The sequence below is a fragment of the Lycium ferocissimum genome, chromosome 3 (assembly GCF_029784015.1).
Source record: "Lycium ferocissimum isolate CSIRO_LF1 chromosome 3, AGI_CSIRO_Lferr_CH_V1, whole genome shotgun sequence".
In the NCBI taxonomy this organism is placed as follows: Eukaryota; Viridiplantae; Streptophyta; class Magnoliopsida; order Solanales; family Solanaceae; genus Lycium; species Lycium ferocissimum.
The window spans coordinates 30,648,013-30,656,639 of NC_081344.1; positions in this window are offsets into that span (position 1 = coordinate 30,648,013).

Genomic DNA, 8,627 nt, shown 5'->3' on the forward strand with positions numbered 1-8,627 from the left:
AAATCAATGGAATCCATGCGAAGAACAAGCTAACCAAACATCCCTTTAATTCTAGGATTGGTGATACTCATTTGTTAGATCTCTAGGGGAAGACCTTAGGAACAATTTACTATGGGAGGGAGGGATTAGAAGAGGTTAGGAGGACTTCCACTCCCAAGGAAATTTGAATTTGAGCTCTAAAAATGTTAGAGGGGCGGCTGGACTTTAGGGTTTTTAGAAAAATGGGGTCAATTTCCGAAATGAACTCTTAAATAAAGATATTCACTGCACCTCACCGCTCCAGCGGTATGGGAACCACTACGACGGTGCCGCTAGGACGGCTGAGGGACCGTCGTGGCGGTCTACTGGCCAATCCACCTAGCTGCTTTGGTGATGAAACCACCGCTACAGCGCCACCGCTATAGCGCCATACCAACCGCTAAGGCAGCCCAACTGGGCCTGGTAGCCCAATTTTCAAGGTTCTCACACGATGCACACAATGGGTTCAATTTAGTTAGCGATTTCCAAAAATATGATTGAACGAAGACATTTAAAGAGTCGGAGTTGCGGGTTTCCTCGAAATTCACAGTAACAACGAAACGGGTTGTTACAATGGGTTTAGTTCTTATGGGTTTTATTATACATATATAGGAAAATATTGCGTATATCTCCTTTTTATACATATATATATAGAAAATGAAAGTTTGTTCAAGTCCAAGAGCATTCACGTTGAAGCTCATTTAAGTCAACCTCATTCTAGTACAAAGTCCATCTTATCTCAACTTGCTCCAAACAAAATCCCTCTTGTTTTCGGTCTTCTGGCCCAGATTATCCCAAGAAGAATTGCTCGAGTCCAAGTAAAAAAAATTCCATTTCTGTTTTCAAACAATCACGATTCTTTAAGCTTCAAATTTCCAGAATTTGTTTCAAATGGTTGAAGTGTTCTAACCAAATAAATTCCTTCACACAATATTTAAATTACCTCTTCATTTTTGCCTTAAATTTATGATCTCAGCAAAAAAAAAAAAGAGCAATTCTCGATTCCATCAGTAGGCTTGAGGCCCAAACAATTTAAGTATCATTCATTTTTATCATCCAAATTCCTCAAAGAGGCGGAAGGCCCAAATCATTTTACCACTTAATCTTTTTCTAAAACCGTTTAATTTATACGAAAATGTTGAGCCAACTTAAAACCTTAGTGGAATCAGATTGATTGTCATTTTTATGCAAAGTTTAAAAATTAACCGAGTTTTGAAAGTGTTTTGAGCGAATTCCTAAAATACTAAGTGTTTCCTAAGTTCTATACATACATAAGGGGTTTCAATATTTTTCATGTCTTTACAAGTACATATACACATATAAAGATTTAAAAAAATAAAGGAGAAAAGTTAGGCTGGTGGGTCTACCTAAGCCCACTAGTTAGCTATTTTTACCTATAGCTGGGCCTTCATGCCTTATTAGCTTCCCCTTTCATATATTTCTTTTGGACTCGTTGAAGAAAAGATGTTAGGCCTCAGCCCAACAGGTTTATGCGAGAAATGCAATGACCCAAATGGCCCGAGAAAGGAGTTCATGCACACAATGAAGGAAAGAAAAGGATTGGGGGTGTTCATAATTTAATCATCCACTAGGAATATCCAAGAAAAGAAACATTCAATCATTTTTGTATAAATGTCCATGTATTACATATGCATTCAGCAAAAATAAACAAAACCCAGCTGCGGGCCCAGAATCCAAATCCCATCAACAAACAAATCCCAACTAAGGTAAGGAGAAAGAGCAGGCCCAAATAATGCAAGTTTTGAAAGGGAAGAAGTCCAAAGCAACATCACATATAAAATAGGCCCAGTTAGTAAAAGATGCACCACATAAAGGCAAACAGGCCCAAAACGATACTATAGAACACATTAAAAGAAAATCCCATAATTTTATTGATGATATACAAAAATACCTAATTGTATACATATATATATATATATATATATATATATATATATATATATATATATATATATATATGTGGTATACTATGACACAAAGGTGTCATAGAAGAGGTCATACTAAACATATAGTAGAATATCTTGAAACATTTACCAAAAATTTTACCACAAAATGCATCTATTTTGTATGTGATGTTGGCTCAATCACTAATCATGCTAGGTATAGAATAAGGTAGGACAGGTTCAACATCATGCAATTTAAAACCAATAACTTTCAAATCCTAGTGAGGCTTATGCTTAACATTGTAGGTCCTTTATGATATATCCATTGTTACATAGTTTCAGTCAAAGAAGAAGGAGAGGCAGTTTTCCAGAGAAACTCAGGTTACAAACAAGGAATCCCAGACATTAACATTCAAATGGGGCAAAGGGGAGAGGATTTTCAAGCCATGTACACATGTATCATTTCATTAGTTTAGAGTGACCTACCAACCTTTCATGAGTATGTTACTTAGGCAGGATACTTAACAACTTTATAGTAACCATCCAAAGTTCAGACCACACATTTTGATTGATAATAAACTAGTTTAAACACATGAGACTTCAAAAGTAATATACACACCAATTACAAATCATGTTTAGTCAAGACAACAATAGCAAACTAGAAAACAATTTAACTTTCCCATTTTTGATAGACAAAAGGAGTCTTGGGGCATACTTGATCATTTTAGACATTAGTAACCTCACATAAACTCTTAACATATCTAGGCAATTTAACATGCATGTAAAAAGTATACATAAGCTGGACAGACATACATCATAAGTATCACTTAGGCAGGAACACAACATAACAGGGATAAACAAACTCAATGTTATCTAACCTTGGCATGGTGGATATGAAAACTTATAATCAGGATCATAACCTAACAACATCCCTATATGTAGGTTTTAGGCCCTAAAAGTCAAACAAAATCAATAAGCAAGCAGTGGCACAAGAAAGATCTGACTTAGCAATATTCCGTAAAATACAAAACCAAGTTATTCACAAAGCCCCTTGACCGACAAAATGACTCAACATATATGGGACTTGTGCATTCTTGAAGGTTAAAATCTAAAGGATTACTAAACTCATTTGGATGTAAAACACATAGTCATGCAGACTTGCCAAAAAAAAAAAAATGGTTCAAATAAACTGAAAAGGTAGACTATTAACTTGACTACAACAAAAGATTTATCTGGATAGAATGTTAGTCTATAGATGTAGAAATCACAAGCTTAAGCAGAGTGATGAGAAAACTAAACTAATCTATCATCCAAAACATACATACACAAGGTTTTAGACTAAGCATAATACAACTTTGATCACTAATGACAACTTTACCAACACATATAGACCCTCTAAACCTAACAAGCTTGACTATTCCACAATAACTTGATCATATTAACTTAACATATAGTCTTTAATCATACTGAATTAAAACATCATAAGCTAGACTCATTAACAAACCAAACTATTAACCACATGATTAACTAAACTAAAGGGGGTTAAATAGATGATAATTGACAGTAAGGGGTCAACATATGGATGCAAATGACAAAACATGCTACTAATCTTATTATATGATAAAATGGCTATACATAAGTAGGTGTAATCATGAACTTAACCAATATCAAATGAACTCACATAATGGAAGCTATAATAAGAGAGATAAGCACAAACCAATGGCTATTAACAACACATAATAAAGCTAAATTACACTAAACACATAAAATGGTCAAAAATAAATGAAAGAGCAAAAAGGTTGCCTTTCTTTTGTACAACCGTATCGTGATTTGAAACTGGAGACCTTCTACTCCTCAAATCCCAAGCTCAGCTACACAGCAAAATAAAAAAGATTTAAAATTTAACTTACTTAAACTTTTTAGTCTCAAAGCAAAATATTGCCAAAACTTAAGTCTCAAAGCAAAATCTTGCCAAAACTTAAGTTTAAGAATATATTTTTGTGTAAAAAAAACAAGTTAATCTCCTCCTCTTTTTTTTTTTTATAGCTTAGGGTCCTTTATATAGCAGACCCCAAAAATCCTAAAACCTACAATCACACCGAAGTGGAATAACTCCAAAGATGGGATTTTCTCCTCACATCCCATGTTGTAGGGTTAGGATTAAGTGCAAAAACAAACAAAGGGTCAGATTTCACCCTCAAGTGTTCGATCCATTTGGTTCTTCATGAACCATTGAGATCCATGGATTCAAATCCACAATCAACCAAAAACAATTAAGGAATTGCAGAGTATTACCTTTTGAGACTCAGAAAATAAAGAAAAAACGGTATAAAAGGCGAGATAGCACCATGTTTGGGGTGGCATTAAGTGAGAGAAGGTGGAAACATTTATTGTTTCCCCTTCTCGACCTTGCAAACTACTGAAAAAACATAGTACACCTGACATATTGTCATTTTTAGGCATCAAAATAATGAAGAGAGAAAAAGGAGAGGGATGGCAGCGCTAGGGTTCCCCCCCCCCCCCCTCCACATTTCGCACAAATGAGACCTTAGGGTCTATATGTGTTTTGTTGTTCTTTTTGTATAAGAAAAGGGTTGGGCCGGGTCTGGCCTTATTGGGCTTGACTCGGCTCAACCTTTTCTTAAAAGGAAAAGGGGGCCCGATTACATATATATATATATATATATATATAGACACACACACACACACACACACACACATATATACATGTATAATCATGTATATATAGGCGGGGTGAATATATAAACTAAGTATACATGTATAATCACGTATATATAAAAATGAATATGTAAAATTCAACAAAATAGCCCAAATTTAAAATGATGTCCACTAATTGGATATTTAAAATAAGACCCCATTTAAACTAATTGGTCAAATTTTAAAAAGAAATAATAATAAAAATAAATAAACTTTGTCAAAATACCTTAATTAAATTGAGCCATGAGCTTGGCTAGTTCAAATTATTGCCATAATTGGCTAATACCTTATTCCTTATATTAAACAGAGTAAATACTTTGCAAATTAACATTTTAACAATTTGGACAATTAAGTGAATAATTATGGCAAGTTATCATCTCTTTTGGTTAATTTAGACAAGTATTATAATTGTGAAAATACTTAAATTAATTTATAATATTATAGAAATTATTTCATCAAATAAAATTGGTAAAATATTATCTAAATAATTTTTATAAAATTATTTTGACTTTTGAAAAATACATATTTCACTCTGTTTAATATTCAAGGACTCTGGGTAATTAAACCAAATTATGGAAGGTCAAAAATTAGGTGTCAACAACTGCCCCTTCGGTGTTCGGTGTTCGGTGTTCTGTGTTCGGGGATGGCGGGACCATCCCTCAAAGAACGAAATTTGACTAACCCTGATTTTTGACTGACCCAACTTAATTATATTACCTCTCATTTTTATGCAATTTTAAAAACATGTGGCCGGACCCTGGTTTCTGGGTTTCCTACATATCTCAAGTTTCATGAGAATTCAGGTCATTTGTAGTTCGATTCGATTATGACTTCTAAATGAAAATTTAAAAGAATCTCAGATCTCCCATCTATCAAACAAGGAAGTCTAGGATGATTGGTTAGAGTGTGACTGACTCTCTGGCATTGAGTCTGCCTACATATCCCTGTTTTTGGGAATCAAGTCACTTATAGTTCGACTCGACTGGAGGAAAAGGGTATCCTTTATGTGAGAATGCCTTTGTGTGTGCCGGTGTGTGTCTGACCAGTGGCGGAATAATAAACAAACAAAGCACAAAAGCAAATAGGCAATCTTGTGTGGTTGAGCATGGTGAGGAGTGATCTTCCAAGTCCTGGCTGGAGAGCTTGACTCTTATGTGCACCTTATCTCGACCGGCTGCATAAGAAATATTTCCACGTTTGCTTCGCAATCTGTCTGGATTTGATTTGATCAACCTGCTCTGTTTGGCGGCTACAAATCTGCTTCCATCTATTGAGTAACATTGATTTTGGATGACGAATACTGCGGTCATCTGACCAGATTTATATCTTCTTATTTTCTTGAGTGAATATTGCGATCTCTTGATCGGGTTTACATCGCTATGTCTTTTTTGAGCGAATACTGCAGTCTCTTGACCGGTTTTACATCCATTTGTCTTTTTGAGCGAATGTTGCGGTCTCCTAACCGGTTTTACATCGCTGTGTCATCTTGCTATATCTGGTAGTTTGTATGCATGGCCCTTTCGGTAATTGAAATGAATGGCCCTCTTGGCATGTTTGTATGAATGGCCCTCTTGGCATGTTTGTATGAATGGCCCTCTTGACATGTTTGTATAAATGGCCCTCTTGGCATGTTTGTATAAATGGCCCTTTTGGCATGTTTGTATGAATGGCCCTCTAGGTAATAGGAAAAAAGATATGCAATGGCCCTCTTGGCAAATAAGAAGAAGTGATGGCCTTCTCGACAACAGAAAAATAGATATGCAATGGCCCTCTTAGCAAATAAGAAGAAATGATGGCCCTTTCAAAGAACAGGAAAATAGATATACAATGACCCTCTTAGCAAATAAAAAGAAGTGATGGAAATGACAAATATGGCCCTTTTGGCTAAATCATCTTTTTTTCGTCCTTACGAAGCAGACCCTTGGTCAGCTATGTTGTTCGTTCTTGTTGCGACCCTTTTGGCCAAACATTTGCCTTTATGGCCGTTTCAGTCATTTTGTAGCCTTTGTGGCTTAATGTTTTTCCCTCGTGGCATTTTTCATCCTTTCATAGCCCTTATGGTTAGATATTCTCTCTTTAGGCATTTTTTTCGTCTTTATAGCCCTTATGGCTAAATATTCGCTCTTGGTTGCATTCAAAACCTTATAGCCCTTATGGCTGGATATTTTGCCCTTGGTGGCATTCAAAACCTCACAGCCTTCGCGGCTGGAAATATTCTTTTGAAAGCCTGATTTCAGCAGTGGTCTTGATCTTCTTTGGCGAACTGTTTCCTACACATAAAGCAGAATTAGAAAAAAGATCGTCTTCCGACGTCCTGGGGACCTGCATCAGAAATGGATTAGTTTTTCCCTATTCAAAGTTGATTCATGTCGCTAGCGCTATCGCATCTTCGACTTTCTAGACTCGAAACCCTCTTCGACTCCGGTATTTGAAAGATGAATTTATTTTCATCATGCAGAAAATCATTTTTTGTAAAGTTATTATAAAAATATCTATTTGCAGGGAAATAAATGCGTTATTTTGAAAGCTGTAAGGTTAATTGTCATGACATGTGCTTTAAATGAGGGAGATCCCTTCTTTCGTGACTGGGGTTCTTGGCTTTCTTCGCGCTGAATTTTTGAGACCTTTTCTCAAAAATTCTGCCCCAGTTCAAATCTTGATCGACAAACTCTCGTGTCGAATCTTTTGAGTTGTGGGACCCTCAAAATTTCTACCCCAGTTTACAGTATTTGAATAAATGAGAAATTTTGAGATCTTCTTAAAATTTCTGCCCCAGTTTAAAACTCCGGGTTGGCTGATATCTTTGTAGTAGATTGATGGCGCGAATTTTTGAGATCTTCTAAAAAATTCTGCCCCAATTGGGCTTGCGGAAATCCTTGCGTCCTTTGTGAAGTCTTATCTCTAAGGCTTCCTAGGGATTTCTTGGGTTTTTCTCTTGGTGCGACAGAGCTCAAAGAGCGCCTACGTGTCCTGTCGCAGCAGGAATTCAGGTCGAACGTAGTTCAAAAATAAAAGTAAAGGAGTTTTTGATTTTTACTAATAGCGTGACTGGGTCCCAGATGGACTGCCTACGTATCCTACTGTGGGGAAGTCAGGTCATTGCGTAGTTCATATTATAGAAGTTGTTTTGCTTTTTCCTGTCTATTACAAAATGATTACAAGCAAAAGGGAATAACTAATACAAGGAAATAGAATAACGATTACAATCAAAGAGTACTATTACAAACTGAGAAGCTTCGTCTTCATGCATAGTAGTACTTGATTGCATCTGAGTTAATTGGCTTCGGCCACTCTTGTCCATCCATTTCTGCTAATACTACTGCTCCTTCAGAGAGTACTTTGCGGACCACATAAGGACCTTGCCATTTGGGAGCGAATCTTCCTTTGTATTCATCTTGGTGCGGGAAAATTCTTTTGAGCACCATCTGCCCAATTTGGAAAAGTCGAGTCCTGACTCGTTTGTTGAAGGCTCTCGCCATTCTTTGTCGGTATAGTTGACCGTGACATATGACAACCATCCTTTTCTCGTCAATTAAAGCAAATTTCTCATATCGAGCTCGGACACATTCAGTGTTTTCCAATTCTGCTTCTTGAATGATTCTCAAAGAAGGTATCTCGACCTCGGCAGGTATAACTGCTTCAGTACCATAGACCAAAGAGGGGAGTTTGATCCTGTTGAAGTTCTGGCTGTAGTACGGTATCCTAGTAAAGCATAAGGCAACTGCTCGTGCCAACCTTTATAATTATCAGTCATTTTTCTTAATATCCTCTTGATATTTTTGTTGGCTGCTTCTACGGCTCCGTTTATTTGTGGCCGGTAGGCTGTCGAGTTTTGTTTGTACAGTATTTCCTTGTTTAGGAAGAAGCCATTTTCCATTCTTCTGATGGTTTTCTTTTGTCCATTTGTAATGCCTTTGGGATATTCTCGTCTTTTCAAATACATTTTGATGTCGTTGTACCATGGCTTGCCATCTAGCTTAGCTTCCA